Raw genomic sequence first — 20,230 nt, 5'->3', positions numbered from 1 at the left:
CTGATTCAGAGTGCAGACAGTTTTGTTCAGATAGGTGTGTAGATACATCCATAGACGCGCTGGGATACATCATCAGTGATGTATCCTGAGGTCATTGGGTGTTTCGGGTCTCACATCAGACACCCTCTCTCAGACAACCCAGCCACGGTTGATCAAACCCTGACTTGTGTCCCAGCAGCATTTGCCCACCTTTGGACCTTTTGATCCAAATCCACCTTAATGCTCTCTCTGCAGACTCTGTGGTGGACTTGATGGCAGCTCCTGTAATGCCTAGACAGGAGTAGAGCTTGTAGAGGGAGTGGCCAGCGAAGCCTCCACACCCCACCTCTATGGGCTCACAGCGTGCTTTCCAGCCCCTTCTCTGGAACTCCTCTACCAGCTCGTGGTACTTGCTACGCTTACATTCGGTGCCCTCTTCTATTCGGTGCCAGCTCCACGGAGAGAACTTGTTTAGAAAAGACAGATGTTAGCACCATGTCTGGCCTCAAGGAGGTTGCTGTTATCTGCTCTGGGGAACTTAAGTTGCCTGCCCAGGTCAACCCACAGTTACTGTCTGTTACCAGAGAAAGCAAGCTAGCTGTTGGTGGTTGCTTTGATTGTGTCCTCTCTCTGGCCCTGACAAAGGAGATTATCCTCTGGCCTCAGCCACCGGTTTCATAACCTGGTCATGTCACCAGCGGAAGCGACCCACTAGCAGGGCTGTCGGGCAGCTGCTGAGGATGTGCTCCAGCATCCCCTTTCCAGGGCAAGGAGGACACGTTGGGACATCGCTCTTGCCCCAGACGTGCAGGTTAGCTGGGCTAGGAAGCATGTCATAGACAGCTTGGATCATGAACTTTATACGCTGGGGCTCTGCCCGCCAGATGTCTTTCCACCTCAGCTTCCTTTCCAGCACTCCCTTCCACCTTGTCCATGCCCCCTGCTGCCCTATGCTCACCATCATGCTGCTCCTTCCCCCCTCAATGCCTGCCCGTACCTCCTCCAGAACTAGAAGGCGTCTGTCCTTGCCCTGAGCCTTGTGGTACTGTGGCTGAGGGATAGCTCCAAGACCTGCTCGCCCTGTTACCACTGTGCCCACCAGAGCTTTGTGTCTCAGTCGAGACTCCACCAACTTCAGCCCCTTCTGAGCTCTCCACTTCCTTCCAGTGCACACCACAATGAAAGCTGATGCCACCCTTACATCACTGGAGTCTCAGTAGACCAGCTCCTCTCTTGTGCAGGAGGCCCTGAACTCCTCTTCCAGGCTGCTGATGGAGAGCTGGAGTTTGTTGCTCCTGCCATACAGCACCGCTCTGCTGAGGCTGTGTGGCAGGCCCAACAATGTTTGGATGTAGCAAAGGTGTATTAAGGAAAGTTTTTGTGAGGCAAATTCTTTGTATAAAGAGAGCAGCTGATGAGTAGTAAACAGGTATTTGAAGCTGCTGATACTGCTGGAGTCCCAAGAACCTCTCGATGGAGGATCCTTCAGAGAGCATAAAGCTGCATTTTAGCCACCCTTAACCAATGCCCACAAGGAGAAACGAGTGCATTGAGCTCAGAAACATATAAATACTATTTTTTTGAACAGTTTTATTCACTGATGAATGCTGTGCTACACTGGATGGTCCAGATGGATGGAGTTCTGGATGGTTGGTGGATGGTCACCATGTCCAAACAAGGCTTCAACGTCAGCAAAGGGTGGTGGAGTGATGTTTTGGGCAGGAATAATAGGAAGTGAGTTGGTTGGCCCCTTTAAGGTGCCGGAAGGTGTCAAAATTACCTCAGCAAAATATGTGGAGTTCATAGTGATCCATTTCCTGCCATGGTATAAAAGTAGAACCGTGCCTTAGGGAGTAAAATCATTTTCATGCAAGACAACACATCATCCCATGCTGCAACAAACACCACTGAGGCCTTGGCTGCTATGGGCATAAAGGGAGAGAAAAATCATGGTGCAGCCACCATCATCCCTTGACTTCAACCCTATTGAGCACCTGTGGAGCATCCTTAAAAGGAATCTCTATGAGGATGGACAGCAGTTTTCCTGAAAACAGCAGCTCTGGGAGGTGATTCTGGCATCTTCAAAGGAAATACAGGCAGAAACAACACATGGTCGATGCTAATATGTAACTTGATCTGCAATGATATTTTGGTTGAATTAGCTTTGATTTGATAAAATTACTTCCTAATGCAAAAAAATTACAACAGATTTCTGTTTTCAATGGTTTATACACTACTAAGTGGTCTAAAACTCTGTTTTGGATGATAACTGGGAACACTGCACTTTCAGTTATTTTGCCAAAAAATGTTGTCATCATAGGTAATTTGGTCGCATAAAATCCAGATTACAATATAATCATTGAGGAATGAAAAAATCCTGTTGACTGCCAATTATATAAACAATTTAGGAAAACTTGACGAAAACAGTATATGCATGCATAATTTTAAACAGAAAAGTCACACTATCAGATGTTTCACTACCATAAAAGGTGTCACAACAACTTCAAGTTTTAGATGCACTGATCTATTAAAGGACTTTAGAGATTGCATGTCTCTATCTTATTATAGGCATCTTAACATAGTCATCAACTGTGCATCTGTCGAGAGTCTTCACACTCTAATTGTCACATACAGCAACAGAGACAGGCTGTGAAGCTAAGGACAGTGATTTTCTGCTGCAAAGCAGAACAGACCACTCCAATCAACTGTCCCAAAAACAAATGTGGTAATCTGTGAAATGTGACCTTGCAGTGAGCATTTTTCTATCTTTCTCCAAAAAGTAGTCTTTTTTAGAGGAGAAACCATGGAATACAGAGGATTCATACCTTGGCTGTTATAGGCTTTGCAGAAGGGTAAAAGATACTCTTCACAAGGTAACAAGTAGTGTTGTAGTGTTGTAGTTATCAAGATATGAGATGTGCCACATGCCAGGACTGTAGCCTTTATATTACTAGATTCACCCAAAGTAATACATGGAGAATTTTGGCATATAATCATGAAAATAATTTAAATGACAACTGTATTCAGGTTAGTATAACAGAAAACAGAAAGACATTTTGACACTTAGTTATCAGTTTAAATGGCTGGTGGCAGGAAAACCCTGATTACTGTTTGTTGCCAACATTACTGATCATCTACTGATGAAATGTCAATACTAATGATATTATTTTTAATGTCATAACCAATCAAAGTTTACACTAGCTACTTGAGTATGAAATTATGATACATGCTCATCTTAAGAAAAACATGGTTGATTTTTCCCTCAGGGAAAAGAACTTACCAATCCAGAAACTACAGCTACTTCTATGATTGGACGAGCCTGTCATTAGCCACTACCACATAAGTTTTTCTCCACAGAGGATTGCATTGGTGGATATGCCCCCTGGATATTGGGAGGGGGCAAGCATCCTTAAAAAATGTGTGGTCACTGGTGATGAAAGATGGCCTTATTAACATCATCTGCTCCCAGATTAGCCAATAGAAAAATCAGATTGCAGTAGCTGAGTTCTAACCTGTAGAGGGCGGTTGCTTTTCAAAATTCCAGCACAAAATGATGGTTTAAAAACTTTGAACTCAAAGGTCGAGATCTGGATCTGGAATTGATCAACAATATAACTATATATTCATATCTTTTCAGCTGAATAAAGTGGTCCGGGGGTTTATTCATTCTTTATTAATTATTAAATCATATTTCAATCAGCCTGTGTAATTACATGACACTGCACACACAGTGCCTCTCACAGCTGCAGAAACAGAGTATTAATCACAGGTTATTGGTTTTGGTGATCACGACTAAAAGCTTTAATGCTTATCTATTGAACAAGTATTTTCAATGATCATTAGCTAATATTGATTTCTTTCCAACCAATCTGTGTATTTCTGGTTAGTGGTATTTTCTCTGTGAACCAAAGTGAAGCATTTTCTGTTCAAACACAGGAGGCTGTCATATCTATCAGACCAGAACCACAGCTAACTGGTAGCTGTCAGCAAGATGCACTCTGGCTGAGTCTCTCCACAGCCGACAAACACTTGTACTGAGCAGCTAAGCACTCATCATAGAGTGTCACCTACAAACTTGTTCATCAGTGCAGAAGAAAATGTAGCGAAGGACACAATTATAGTCGAAGGTTGTTTTGAATCTCTGCAGAAAGAAGTTTTAAATATATACCTACTCATTCTGGGGGCGAAACAAAAATAGCAGTTAATCAGAAACTAGAGGTGGATGAGGATGTATTTAGCTTCTATGTTCTTTTAGATATGATTTCTTTCTGTTTTATCTATAATTGAATTCAAAAACTCCTCATCTGTACCGAGGGGAATGGTTTTTTAAAAGGGCTGTGTCAATATGTCGATATTTCCAAACTCATTACTGGTACTGATATAAATACATCTCAGTTATTATAAAATGCAGTGTCTCCAGAGCAAAGGAAGACGGAGTCAATCACAGCTGAGAGAGGGGTGGAGAAATAGACAGTATGTAGATGTATTACCTTTGGGGCTTCATTGAAAATGTTCAGTGCTCACAGTGGCCTTCCTTGAGTGTATGGCGCCTTAGGCAATCTGCTATACCTGATGGTACACTAGTATATTTTGCTGATATTTGAGGCAACTATATGATTTATCCTGTTGATAGGTATGGCCGAGATTTAGACTGTTACAAAGTTTTTCACCTTTTTCTTGACTAGGATTAATTTGGGCTAGGAAAGTATAATACTTCATGACATCATCAGGCTCTATCAGAATTGCCCCACCCCCCTAATGCTACAACAATATAAAATCAAGCAGTTTTTCAAAATAAAGTCTGCTGTTAGCCGTGCCTCTGCCTTCATGGAAAATATACAACCAGCTGCACGCTGTGTTTTTAATGATCATGAGGTAAATTTACCCAATTTAGTAGCCACCTACATGCAATAAAACATAAAAACAGAGAGATTTGCACCAGAAAACAGATTTCTGTCTCTCTGCTCTGGCACAGAATCAGGCAGCTGCATTCTGGCCATAGTTCAGGGGGCAGGCTAATTACTGGAGTACTTGTCTAATTTTTTTTTTTTACTTGAACAAGTTGCAGGAGGAACAAACATCTTACCATATTTGTGTTTTAATCCATATTTCATTTGTCTTCAGTCCTGGATGATTAAAAGAAGCAGATTGTGGCTTTGTCTCTCTCAAAGCATCAATAAATCAATCACTCCTGTCTGGTAGCATTGCAATGCTAAAGATCAGTAAAGTATCCGATGATAGACATGATCTATTCTGGCAAAGTCTGTTGCAATAAAAAGCCTCCAATCCTAATCACCATTAAATAACAGCATTATTTTAAATTTGAGAGGATCGTATTTTGGGTACGTGGGTGTGGCTTGGGTGCATTCAACACCCACAGCATCTTAGGGCAGATATTACTGTCTCATTTCTCATGATTTTGAAGCTTAATTTTATAAACTCAGAGATGTTTTTCACCACTGATATTTGGTCTGGAGATTTATAACACAGTAACCTGTCACAAACAAACCTAAATTACAGATTATTTTTTATCGCTTTACATGACCTTTTATGCAAAATTGTCCCTTTTCACTAAATTGTTAGAGTAGCTGGTGCTGTCATCTGACTGTATTTAAGTTGTGTCATAGCACAGACACTTCACCCAGGTGTTCATTAATTATGATGAACTTCTTTGACTTTTGTTTCTATGTCTGCTGCTGTGTTGACAGAATGTGTAATGTCACTCACAATAGTATTCTGAATCTAATTTGTGAGGGCTGTTTCAGAAGGATGCATGATAAAAACTGTAGCTCAGGCCCCCCAATTATTTCTTCATTCTTCTGCCTCCTGTTTGAAGACATGGGCCTCTTATTTTTAATCATCTTTCTTTAAAGGATGAATACAAAACCAAATGAGTGTGCTTTAGTCTAAGAATGTGGAGGATTTTTTTTTGCAGTTTTAGGTTAATGAAGTGTCAGGGATAAAAGTGAACAAAATCCTCCTTATGACTTACAGAATCCATTAAAATCTGCTGATGTTTCACACTGCTTTTAAAGAATTCAGCCTTTGAAAAGCCTTTGAATACACTTCTGCATGGAGTGTGTGCAAAGTTACGTAATCTATACATGTCTGTGAGGAATTGTACAGTAGAAGTGTGTGTGGTGATAGGAAATGAAGGAGAGCAGGTGTCAGCAATCTCGCCATGCTCCCCTACTTATCCCCCATTCACCCAGGCCGTTTCTATGGTAACCAATGAATAGATTGCCACATGGATGATTGGTGCCAATCCGCCAGTCATTGGCCTCATAATGGACACCCATTCAAGGAAATAATAGTAAATTAAGACCGAGCAAAGCCTTGATTGTGTGAAATACATGACTGGAGGATTTCATACTTTTTGGTTTTCAGTTTTCGGCCCCTTTAAACTTAATTCATTTCATGTCAAGATTCTGGGTAATGTTTTCTTTCTTCAGGAACAGTATCAAGTTTCACATCAGACTTCTATGGTTAAAAGGCGTGACTCTTGCATGCAACCCTATTTCTTATTTAAATTTCCTTATGGTAGTTGAAGTGTGCTGTGGATGATGCCAGTAAAACAAAATTTCCAGGAATACTGTCAAAAGTCCAAATTGTCTAATAATCTGCTTACAGTTTTTATCTGTCCCTTTTATTACCCATAATTTGAGACAATGAACCAAGTCAACCTCCATGAATCTGAGCTGGACTATCAAGGTGAAAGCAAGGTGGATCTTAGCATAAGTTAACACACACTTGATTACCAGATGGATTGGGTTGTGATGGGATCCAGAAAAAGGGCAGGAGCTATACACCTTATTGCTCTCAACAAGGATCAGAATTTGCATAATAACGAAAAAAAGCCTAAACTCAATGTGACCTTAGCATACACATCACTTTTAAGTTGTCTAATGGAGCTATCATACAGCAATGCAGGAGTCAGTGAGGTGCAGGAGGTGTGTGATTGGATCATTACACGGCCAATTATGCTGAACTAACTTACATCAGACTGGACAACTCCAGGTCCATGAGCTAACAAGGAGAAAAGATCCAAGGCATTTGGTACTGAGCTAGAATGAAAAAAGAAAAGTGTTTTCTCTACTGTGCAAGGTTCTGCCTTTCTGTGCAAAAATGGCGCCAATATCAGACGTTATGAAATATTCTATTCCACCGCAGGAAGTACAATGACATGTGTCATTCAGTGGTTTATAAAATGCAGATTGAGTACAGAAAACCACATAAGAAAGACATAACAAACAACCTCTTATTAGGGAGGCACAATATTGTATTTTTGTAGATATTCAGCATGGTGATGTTTACAAATTCATTTAAACCAATACCGGTACTGCTACCAATAAACACTTCAGATGTAAAATGTCCTTGGAAAACACTAAAGTTTAAGGAATGGAGGTGAACAAAGAAAAACACCAGCTGACCTAGGTCTGTTGGTTCCTATTCGAAATCAACAAACTAATTTCACAGGTATAGCCAGGCTTGCCCACAGAGTTGGCTGGGCCCCTGAAAACCCTGTGAATGGGAACCTCCCCGTTTTGATTTATCGACGATATCAATGCATGTGTGTTGGATCAGTGGAATTGGTGATCATGTCCTGGCTAACAGTTACTTAACTTTGGAGCTGAAAAGAGTTTCAAGTTATTATTGGATTCTAATGTTCAAATTATTTATTAATGCCACTTTTAACCCCTTTTCAACAATGTTTCCACCCATTTTTGCCACATTTGTTTCCCCAATAAACCCATTATTTCCACTTGTAACCAATTTTGCTACTTTTTAACTCTTTTTCCACTACTAAATCCACTCATATTTTCCACTTTAAATCCATGTTTGCCACATTTTAACCGCTTTTCACACTTTTCTGCCCATTTTTGCCTTTGATAACCCACATTTGCTGCTTTATCCCATTTTCACCTCTTTTAACCTATTATTGGATATCTCACATTTTTGCCACTCTTTAACCAAATTTTCACCACTTTCACCTGTTTTGTTTTTTTTTTTTTTCCACTTTTAACCTTTTCTTTGCAAATCAAGCATTGGCTCATGTAGCTCTATTACCTGCGTAAACTGTGTAGATAATGGAAGTTCATTGCTAATGTAGCTACATAGCTAACATAGCAAAAGCTAGGATCAAAAGGCAGCTATGTAAGCTACGTTTCTATTTTATCTGTGTAACTAAGTTAGCTTAAGCTACACTTCAGCTATGTAGCTAATGTAGCTACAAAGCTATAAGAAGCTATGTAAACTATGTTGGTATGTTATCTACTACATTAGCTATTTTTGCTAAAGCTTATGTTGCTATAGCTAACTTAGCTACATTTTCTTATGTAGTAACATTAATTAGACTAACTTTTTTTTTTTTTTTTTTTTTTTTAGCTATGTTAGTGTTAGCTTAAGCCAAAGCAAGCCACCATGCTGTAACAACTTCTAAAACAGATCTATTTAATCTAATCCTGGATTATATCTGTGACATTTTTCTCAGTTTTATTCATTAATGTTCCTCAGACTGTGATGTCTGCAATGTTTTGTTTTTATGAATGTAACTGCCAGACTTTGTTATTAATGAATAAACTGAAACTTCAAGAAGAAATTTTAAACTGGAAATATGTTGTACTGGCAAATTATGGTTCTTCCTTTCTGAAATATATGGTATTTCTAATGAACAGTCTGTGAGAGTGGCCATCAGAGATGCGTGGTCTTCAGCCAGACAGTACCCATCTCGCAGTAGATTGAAAAGGAAACAAGAGAACAGTAAAAAGATTTACATTTGATAACACAAGGTGCTGCCAATTTTTAACTTTAAAATTTTTACTTTAATTAATTGTTATTAATGCTTGAAGCCCAACACCATAAATACCGACGCAATATACATACCTTATGTGTATGTGTATCTGCTTAAATTTGAACTCTGTAACATTTTAATACTCTGCACAACCAAAATAGATTAAATGCACAGAATGAATATTGATGAGGTATCTGCAGTTACCTCAGCCATGATAGATGCAGTCACTGCATTATCAATTTATTAAAAATTTCACACAAAAAAAATCAAAGTTATCAGTCATGATCAATATATGTTAGTTTTGTTTGCCTTGCACTCTTTCATTAGTTTAATTTTCTGTCAGAATTTTTTGTTTTTTTACAATTGGCTTGATTCTCCTGAAAAAAATTAAAATACTGAATTTAAATAACAACAGCAAAATGCATGATAACTGTATTTACCTTGCATGTTTAAATAAAATGTCTAAACAAAATGATTTTCCAAATTACACTTTTTCCACATGAAACATGTTTCTTAAAACAGGAATAACTCTGCTGTACTAATTAGCTTACAAGGAAAATCTGCTTAAAAACCGTTGGACTGTTTTGATCTTTGGACAGTGTTACTGGATTTATCCACCATGAGAACAAGGCTTCAAGCTGCAAAACAGCGTCAACGTCATCAAGCACTTGATGAGGCAAACCGAATTCAAATTAACCCCCAGAAACCTCATCCGAGACCACATAATAGAGATTCTATAAAACCTATTAAGGCCTTATTCAACAGCTGCTCTAGCAGCATCAGCAGCCCACAGGAGCTGAAGGAGCTCACAAGCTCTGAGATCCACAGTGACTCAGCCTCTCGTCCTCTGTTTTAGCCCTCTCCTTCATATCAGACACAGCTCCCTGCGCTGTCCCTCTGTCCGTCCGCCTTACTCATCAGCCACACAACTCGGGTTTTGCAGCAGTTCTTGCCCCTTGATCCAAACATCAGCTTCAACTGTCTCCTCAAATCTAGCAGGCTATCTTTAACCGTGACGGCAGCCTTTTCACTCAGTGTACATGCTTCTGGCTGTGACCTTAATTGATACTTCACCCCAGAGAGTCTCAGCCCTTCAGTATGCTGTCCATGTTCCCAAGTGGCAGTGAGTGCTCTACAGACTAAAGCCCTTCCCTAACTTCAGAATACCTGCTCCTGCAGCTTGGCTCGGTATGAAATGATTTCCCTTCAATGCTCTTTAAGAAACACTGGTTAATCTTCGGGCCACGGTCTTTGGTCCACCTTGCTTCTCATCCATGACCCTTGGCCTAAAAAAGGTCCAGACAGATGTGGTCAGACCTATGCAAAGATCAACCAATCAAGCAGCCACCTGCTCTGTTGCCTAGCAACACAAGTGAATATTTAATTTATCACAGTGGGGATTTGCACCTAAATGGTCACATGAAAGAAGTCATTTAACCCCTTACTGCTTCAGTTCATTGTGTTTGTACAGGTTATTGTGTTTTGCTGTTCTTTGATTTTGAAATCATTCAGCCATTTGCCTTATTTATCCAGGATATGATAAAAAAAAAATCATTTGACAACAATAAAGTTACAAAAATCCTACAAATGTTCCATGGACAAAAATGCTGAAGTATAAAGTAAACGTCTACCTGCCTTTTCTTTTTCGATCCTTCCTTCTTGCCTGTGATGGCGGCATCAGACAGCTTTGTGTTATGGGTGCAGGTGGCAACGGATGCAGATCCTCTGAAAGCTATTAAGTCTAAATATCAGTCCTGACTCACGGATCACATTCTGTCTGCCTCAATTACTCTGACTAGGGGTAACAGCCCATGAAAAAGGATTCAGGAACAGAATTGAAGCCTATGGAAAGGAAAGAGCCAGCTATTCCTCTGCAATGCAGACTGAAATATAAAACAGATGAATGGCATAAGATTACAGCCATGGCTTAAAGAAGTAGGAATTGGTATATGGCTTGTAACTCAAATGCAATACTAATGAAAGCATGGTTGGAGAATGTATTTCTCAAGCAATGCTATATATATATATATATATATATATATATATATATATATTTTTTTTTTTTAAATAAATGTATGAAATTCAACCGAATCTCCAACTGAAAGCTCAAACCAAAGCATCCCTTTTAATATAAGTGTGCTTATCTGTCTTATGAATCATTTCCCATAGCTGCAGAAGCTCTGGCCCGATCAAACTCAGTCATCCAGCATCTAAAGCCCCCCACTCTGCTCCCTCTGATGTTTTATGAAATAGAAGATTTATGTGGAACATTACTACAGGTGTAGAAGCAAGAAAAATGTCCTCTGCTAGAAATGATAGCATTACCAGAGGCCAAAGTGTATTGATATTCCCATAACACATCCCACTAGCCCCCAGACAAAGGGAACAGCATTCTGTTTTGTATTTTAATAGTCTGTCAATAATTCCTCTGGTGCTTTTCAGCTGAAAAACACTTAATCTTGTAATGTTCATTTTTTAAATACCTTTTTTTCCACATGCATTTAAAATATTTTTCATTTCTTCTTGAATCTACACTGGAAAAAGACCCTGAAACAGACTAAATCAGCTAATCTAAGACAGACTTAGATAATAAAAGATGTCAAATTGTGCATTCAGTGATAACTGCCCAGCAGTGGCACATCTTATTCGTGAATCATAGAGGCTTTACGGCTTCATGATTACAATGAAGTAGTAGTAAAATCAATGTTAAGAAATGGAGAGCTAATGAAGGGGAAAGGGCACTATGCAGTGATGTAATTTCTCCATGAACTGTGTCAGTGGATGTGTAGATAAAATGCATTCTTAGAAAATGTACATTTGGGAAGAATAAACAAAATACGTTACAATGTACCCGTTGTCAATCTAGAAAATACAGCTGGTGTGAACTTGGCAGACATAGAAAATGCAGCAGGAAAATGCCGACACAGCATTATGTGGGGCAAACCCTTGAAGCTGTAACAGTTATTAAATGTCACAGGCTACATTTTGTACAACTCAGCTTAGATAATCAAATGCCACCTTAAAAGTCAAGAAATGTTTTCAATGAAGGAGAGAGGGAAAATGAATAAATATGATTGTAGAGAACATAAAGATTAGAGCTGTGCAGTATGTAAAAGTTTGGGCCAACAATGTCCAATCAGCTGGTCCATTAGTTGGTTGATGAGCAGAGCCGGAGCCAGAAGTGTAAAAAAATCCGCACTTAACTCAACCTTTGGAGGGTCTAGGAGCATGGTAGAATTTTCTAATTTCTCAGGCAGTTAAACAACTATGTTTGGGCCATTCTGGGGTCAACGAATAGCAATAAAGTTTATAAATCAAAAGATGCACTTCATTGGTTCCACTGAAAAGTGTCTTTCACCCTGGCTTTATTTCACTTTCCACTGTCTAAACAAATATCCTGTGTACAGCATGATCTCATTTGCTATATTTCACATGAGTACTAGCCAATTAACACTCAATCCTGGGACACTGAGCGTATGGCATCACTTCCTGTTTTCCTGCTTCTACTGTGTTGGTCTGTGGCAATTTTATTTTGCCACATTAAACACCTTTTGTACATCATACAGTGCCGTGGAAAAGTATTTGCCCCCTTCCTGATTCCTTTTTTTTTTTGTCTTTTCTGCATATTTATCATGCTTAAATGTTTCAGATCATCAAACCAATTTTAATATCTCACAAAGACAACCAAAGTAAATACAAAATTCAGTTTAAATGATGATTTTATTTATTAACCTATCTGGCCCTGTGTAAAAAAGCCATTTCCAAGGCTTTGGGACTCCAGCAAACCGCGGTCAGAGCCATTATCCACAAATGGAGAAAACTGGGAACAGTGGTGAACCTACCCTGGAGTGGCCGGCCAACCAAAATTACTCCAAGAGTGCAACCATGACTCATCCATGAGGTCACAATGGAACCCAGAACAACATCCTAAGAACTGCAGGCCTCACTGGCCTCAGTTAAGGTCAGTGTTCATGACTCAACCATAAGATAGACACTTGGCAAAATTGGAATCATGGGAGAGTTCCAAGGCCAAAATCACTGCTGACAAAAAAGAACACAAAGGCACGTCTCACAATTTGCCAAAAACATCTTGATGATCCCCAAGACTTCTGGGGAAATATTCTGTGGACTGACGAGACAAAAGTGGAACTTTTTGGAAGGTGTGAGGCCCATTACATCTGGCGTAAAAATAACACAGCATTTGATAAATAGAACATCATGCCAACGGTCAAACATGGTGGTGGCAGTGTGATGGTCTGGGGCTGCTTTGCTGCTTCAGGACCTGGACCACTTGTGTGATTGATGGAACAATGAATTCTGCTGTCTAACAGAAAATCCTGAAGGCGGCCATCAGTTTGTGCCCTCAAGTTCAAGCACTCTTGGGTTATGCAGCAGGACAAAAACCTGAAATATACCAGTAAGTCTACCTCTGAATGGCTCAAAAAAAAAAACAAAATTAAGGTTTTGGAGTGGCCCAGTCAGGGTTCGGACTTAAATCCAGTTGAGATGCTGTGGTGTGACCTTACATGGGCAGTTCATGCTGGAAAACCCTCCAATATGGCTAAGTTTAAACAATTCTGCAAAGAAGAGTGGGCCAAAATTCTTCCCCCCTGGTTCCTCCCCCTTACTGGGCTTCTGTTGCCTGAGGTATTCACATCGTCATCACTGGGGACCGTCTTTCTGATGTCCTGAAGACCTGTGGCTCCAGAAGACTCACTAGTTCTGTCCTGTCAACCAGTCTCTGCCAGTTCCTTTTTGTGCTCATGTACCCCGCAATGATGACTTGGGTAGCGTCCGAACTGAACTAGTGGAACTAGTGGAATCTCTGCGTATGGCATTAAGACTTTGCACAAAGGTCCAACTCAATTTCACCTATGTAGCCCTGGCCAGGATTTGAACCCCGATCTCCTGCACCAAGGTGAGTGTTGTCTTTCTTTAACCCTAACTGATGTACCTAACCATTGAGTGGTTAGGCTGCAACAGCTGAGAGTTGTTTTGGATCTGTAACAATCTCAAGTTTCTAAAGGGCAGAAAAACATCAACAACAGCTGCATAAAACTGTTAAAAGTAACAGAAAATGTTCATATTTAACACGATGTTAACAGTATGTATAGGACACAAGAAAACATCGCCTGCAGAACACAATGTGCACAACATTGCATTTTCTGAATGAACATAGGAAATTAAATTTCAATGTGCTTTTCACTGCTGCAGCCATGCAGCACTGTTATGGTTTCCTGCAGAAATGTCTTTAAATTTGAGTACATCACAGACTCCGCTTCCTTCTGTGTGAATGCACCACACCAAACACTGACGTCACAAATTACCCCGTACGAATAAGGCATTAGCCTAAAAAACTGGTAGGCTTCATATCCTCAACTGTGGATAAAAAGCTATACATCCTCTACACCACTGATCATCAACTGGCAGCCCGGGGGCCATATCAGGCCCCCCACAGCTTCCTGTCTGGCCCCTGAAAGATCATTAATTTCAGAAAAAAAGAAGAAGAAGATGTTGTTGTTTTAAGTGTATCCTTTAAATGTCTGCAGCTGTTAAATCATCCCACAAACAATTAATATTGAAATAGTTTTAGACTTAAAATTTCATCTATTTTACAGAAATTTACTGTCATAATTAGTAGATATTTAAAAATAGGGTTAAGGTTGGCAAAAGTGCTGCAAAAATGACCAGATAAAGTGGTGAAAGTGGTGATAAAGAGGTTAAAATGCGGTGAAAATTGGTTTAAGAGGGAAAAAGAGACAAAAAGTATTATGGATTGGCTAGAAATGAAGAAAGTAGTTTAAAAAAAGTAATGAACATGGGTTTAAAATGGTCAAAAATAGATGAAAAATGGCCAAAATTGATAAAATAGTGGGGACAAAAGGGGATAAAACATGCAGGAAAAGTGGTTTAAATGAGATAAAGAATGGCACAAATTGGGTTAAGGAAGCAAAAAGGGGCAAAAAGTATCAAAAATGGGTTAATAGTGGCAAAAATACAGCAAAAATAGCCTGGCAAATCAGTGAAAAGGTGTTCAAGAGTGGCACACAAGGGAAATAATTGCTAAGAAAGTTGCAAAAGGGGTTGAAGAGTGGCAAATATAAGTGAAAATTGGCAAAAATTTGTTAAAAGTTGCAACTGTTGTTGAAAAAAATGTAATGAAAAGAGATTTAAAAGTGGCAAAAATGGATAAGAATGGCACAAAGGGGTTAAAATGAGTTAGTAGTGGTGCTAAATCACAACTGTTAAGGGCCCATTCTCTGGGATTTTCACGGGCCTGGCCAACTCTGTTGTCTGGTCTGTCTCCTTGTGGCCTGCATTATAGATAATAGAGATAGATCTCACTGGTTATGACTGAACATGTCCTAAAGAGGATACAATTACTACTACAATAATATGTTATCCAGACCAAAATATATATTCAATTTTTGTGTATTTGAAAGTCCGGCCCCCAGAGTTTCTGTCGAGACTAAATCTGGCCCTTGTGCAAAGGTACTTGATGACCCCTGCTCTACACAGTTTTACTTCTCCAAGAAGGTTTTCCATCACTATTTAATAACAAAAGAGTGACTGATTGCTTAAAATGGTCGAGAGTGATTACCAGACATAATAATTACTCAAATTATTACAAATAGTGACAGTGTTTCTAACATGGCAGCCCTGTCATTAATCATGCAAAACACATATTTTCTCTTAATTGCCCTTTTATCTACGCTACATGACATGTTTGGGATTCATGTGCACCACATCGCCAACCTTTTGCTACCTGCTTGTGTCACTGATGTGGTAATAAATCATGACAGGGGTCAAAAATAATGTCATGGCACATTTATAAAGGATATGTGGCTCATTATGTGCCTGCCTGGCTCAACACTTTGACTGATAGAGTTCTTTTAAGGTAATTGATTAAGGCAAAAACATTTACAACTGTCAAGTAGACAGGGATATGTCAGCTTACATCTCCATTTCAATTTAGAGGCCTTCACTCTAGCATTTTACCCAACATGGTGCTAGAGTTTCAGGGAATAAAATTTACATAGAGCATTTTATTTGCCACCTTTCTATTATGATGCAGTTCATAGGGATGTTGTTACATGTCAGTATAAGCTGGCTTGGCAGGAACATTTTGGCTTAGCATTTCCGTCATACTCTCCCTCATCGACTTCTACATTCCTGCCCGGCTGTGAGAAGACTGAGGCAGGCAGGGATGGAGGCCAGTATTTGTTTTACTCTGCCACTGTGCTTCCACCCTCCCTTTTTTTAGAAATGCACCCTGGGTTCTTTTTGTGAGTCACCCGGCAACAGACACATCACTTTGTCTCGATCTTTTCACTGCGAGCGGAAACCGTGCACCGAGGCTCTTCTGGAGAGGCCCAGCAGCGTCCTACCTGACTGACTTACCAATGAAGAGCCAGACACATTCTGTGGGCCCGCAGTGTTACACATAACTGGTCCTGACAACAATCCCGCCCTCTCCCCACAGCCTGAGAAGAACAGAGGCTTTTAGGATTAAGAGACATGGAAAAGCTACAGTTACAGGCCTCTTTCTGTGTGTCTGTCTGTTTGTTTGTCAGTGAGTCTCTGTTTACTTCCTGGTTTTTTATCTCTCTTTCATATGCTCAAACATACACATTGATTTCCATAAGCTCTAAAGTGCTAAGCCAACATACAGCACTGTTAAAAAATGTTTGCACAAACTAGGTATTTGACATGCTAATGAACACATTGCTGACCAAGTTCATTTAATCAATCCATCAATGCAGACAATCCATGCACATCACACAGGTTCAGAGCTAACATGGTTTTTAGTGGATAATGCCACATAAGACTGTGATTTTAGGTAATTATTGTCTGCAAGGAGGTTATATTTGCAGCGGTATATGTTATTCAGAAGGAGCACCAAAAACAAGAATCAAGCATATAGTGTTAGTTCAGACAGAGTGAGTCCTGCTATATAAAGGAGATCAGGTAATCTCAAACTAGCCCTCATCTGCTGTTGGCTAATTGAGCATGCTATTGGCTAATTGCACTCATCCTGCCATATTTAAACTGCTCTAGCCTGACTATGCATCGCTGCTCCCTCTGCAAACTGCTTTGTGCAACCCTCCTCCACCCCAGCTCCTCCTCTCTGCTATACCTGACCTAATCAATGTCATTTTGTCGTCATTGATGCCTGCTCTGCTCAGGGGTTTATTGCTGCTTCTCTCCCTGCTTTAGGCTTTCCTTGTAGGCACAGGAAGAGCAGGTTGTGCTGTTCCTGCTTGATGCTTGATGAAGGGCAGGGGTATCCTAGAACAGCTGCACTGCCAAATATAAATAACAGCTACGAGAGGAAAATTAATAACTGCTAAAATACATTCATAACTGCAATCATGTGTGTTTTTCTTGACAAAGTGGTCATGACTGAAGTATAAATGAGAAAACTTCCATATTGGACAGATGAACACTACTTTTTGGACTGCTTCCTGGGTAAAGATAAACATAAGAAATAACAGAAAGTATATTTTTTTGCATGTGAAAATTTCAAATCTAAAACAATGCTTAAGACAAAATGAGGCTTTGCTTTTGTATGATATTTGGAAATGGTTCTCTAAGTGTTGCACAAACACTAAACTCAGAAAATATTTAGACCCCCTTCATTTTAAAAAAATTGTTATGTTGCAGCCAGATGCTGTAATCATTTCATTTCATTTTTTCTCTCATTAATCAACTCTCAGTACAGAATTGTAGAACATTTTTTCAAATTCATTCTAAAATCCCTGACATATCACATTGGAGTAAGTAGTCAGACCCTTTACTCAATACTTAGTGGAAACAACTTCGGCAGCAATAACAGCATTAAGTCTTTTTGAATATGACGCAACAAGCTTTGCACACCTGGATTGGGTGATTTTCTGCAAACCCTCTCAAGCTCAGTCAGGCTGGATGGGGACGTCAGTGGACAGCCATTTTCAGATCTCTCCAGAGATGTTTGACAATTCAAGTCAGGGCTCCGGCTGGGCCACTCTAGGACATTCACAGAGGTCGCCCCTAACCACTCCTGTGTTGTCTCAGCTGTGTGCTTAGGGTCATTGTTATGTTAGAAGGTGAACCTTCAGCCCAGTTTGAGGTCCTGAGTGCCGTGGAATGGGTTTTCATTGAAGATTCTCTGTACTTTCTGATGCTTCACTGTTGGGATGGTACTGAGCAGGTGATGGGAGTTACCTGAAGATCAAATACCCTGAAAGATCTGGAGCACCTGGGCCCATTCGCTCTTCCCAGGATATAAATTAAGCTTCCTGCAGTCTATATCCCTTTTTTATGCTGGACCCACACCTTCACCATTCACTTGATTGAGTTTCTGTTAACCCAGTTCATGGTGAGTTTTTGTTTGATCATTGCAAGTCCTGACTCCTACCGTCTTTAGTCATGACCCATATGCCGAGTTAACATGACATGCCAGATTGACTGTCTCATATATCCACTGCATGGATATATTTCATATTTATCTGGGAATCCTTCCACACAATATGTTTGGGAAGTGCAGGACTTTCCAAAAAACTCTGGACAAAAGTTCTGTCCGTCACATTCATGATGGCCATCACACTGACAAGATTAAATGAGGTAGTAGACATGCACTGCTTCAGTGCTAACCTGATACAGGCTAGTGCCACCGTAGTGTTTCAGTGGCCAAGTTTGTCAGTGGCTAAAAAGAATGCCAAAATCTATCAGTAGCCATGCAAAAACATCTTCTCTGTGGCTCTTTGCTCTTGTTTTAACACAGAAATGTGGATGAGGTCTGAGTAAACAGCCACTTTTCTACAGCTACATCCAAGCTAATCATTACCATGGCGGTAGAAATGTATACACTGGCTTACAGTGCAATTCAACCCCACCCCTAATGACTGCAAACTCATGCCGAAACAGGTCGGCAGAGGAGCAGAAACATCTTTTCAATCATGAAAAGCTTTCAGTATGGCTTTTGTGTCTTGTTTTGACAAGCTTCCTTTACTGTTCTTTTCTCTTTATCTAAAATATAAATGTGGTCCAGTCCTGATAAAACTGCCGCTATACTCTAGCTACAGCCAATGCTAATCGCTACAGTTGCGGTAGCCATTGTATACACCAGCTTGCAGTTAGACTAAATACTTAGCTACCTCCTTGTTCTCCTAAAATGACGTTGATTGGTCAGAACTTTGTTTGGCTCAGACCATATGAAATTACAATAAAATTGCTTGGTGGCGAATTAGCGCCCTGTAGGCTAAACAAACAATCTGTCTTCCTGAAATTTACTGCAAAAGTTTAGTTTTATTTTTTTAACATACTCAAGGCATATTCCAATGGAAATTATTTCAATATTTTGCATGCATATTGCATATCACAGAGATTCCCACAGAAATAATTTGACTTCAGATTAACTTGCTTGTGGATATAGTGCATGTCTTAGTGGTAATGAGTGGTAAAGAATGTTTTCTGAGAAAAGAAAACTCCTCCTGCTTAAGAATGACATTTAACTAACATTCATTATCATTTTTTGTAAAAATGAATCTTGGCATTAGTTCATGGAGTACACGGTAGTCATACATCCTGCCGATCAGCTGATCCCTTTTATCACCCCCCCCAGCTCCTCCAGCCAATCAAAGATCTCTCTCTAAACACAGCATTGCATCTAAATATGGCATACTTCTCGCTAATCTCTGCTTGCATTAATGCTGATGCATCATGTTGCTGATGGCGGAGCTTAATCTCTTCCACCCCAGCCTCCTCCTTTGTAGCATCAAGCTTGTTGCACCCTTATATTCAGATTCATGATCCTATGGAATGATTGCTTTTTAACTAATTTATTGTATTCAATATGCATTGCCATAAATATATCTATCCATATGGGGGTGTCTAGCCATGTGCTTCATGGAAAGTCAAAGGTCTAGTTTGATTTCATAGCATCTAAAAAGACAGAGTTTTAAAGTGGGTTATGATATTGTGACATCAGGACAAAACTATAATTTATATAATAATTCGATGCATAATGAGAACTTTGCCACTAAGATGGCAAAAGTGAAAAATAAAAAAGCCTTCATCGTCATTATGAACATGTTAGCATGCTGAAGCTAGCATTTAATGCAAAGAAGTACTGTAGCTCACAGACCTGCATGGCTTAAACTCTTCTGATGTATGTTAATCCACATGTAGTCGTCTCACTTTATCAGTATACACTGTTTGAAATCCTGCTTGAGTCACAGTTTTCTACAAGTTACATGGGGTGGGCCGTCACTCTTGTCTTGAACCTCACCATGTATGCAAAGCCTTATAGAAGTGCTGAAAGTGGGAGGAAACATGTTGCTAAATGGCGGTCTTGCATCATAGAAAGCATCTGTAATGATAATCACTGCCGTTATTATCTGTATCACCATTTTTCCTTTCCTCACATGAGCAATAATCCGCTCTTCAGTTTCCGAGCATCACTTTTGTCCCCTATGTATG

At 39.8% G+C, this 20,230-nt stretch overlaps 1 pseudogene; it reads right to left on the bottom strand.

Moving 5' to 3' along the window:
• Positions 1-115: 115 nt before the first annotated feature.
• On the bottom strand, positions 116-7,002 carry LOC121507316 (annotated as a pseudogene).
• Positions 7,003-20,230: the final 13,228 nt, after the last annotated feature.

The sequence above is a fragment of the Cheilinus undulatus genome, linkage group 3 (assembly GCF_018320785.1).
Source record: "Cheilinus undulatus linkage group 3, ASM1832078v1, whole genome shotgun sequence".
Lineage (NCBI taxonomy): Eukaryota > Metazoa > Chordata > Actinopteri > Labriformes > Labridae > Cheilinus > Cheilinus undulatus.
The sequence above is the reverse complement of the archived record's forward strand: the minus strand, read 5'-3'. Positions and strand labels throughout refer to the sequence as shown.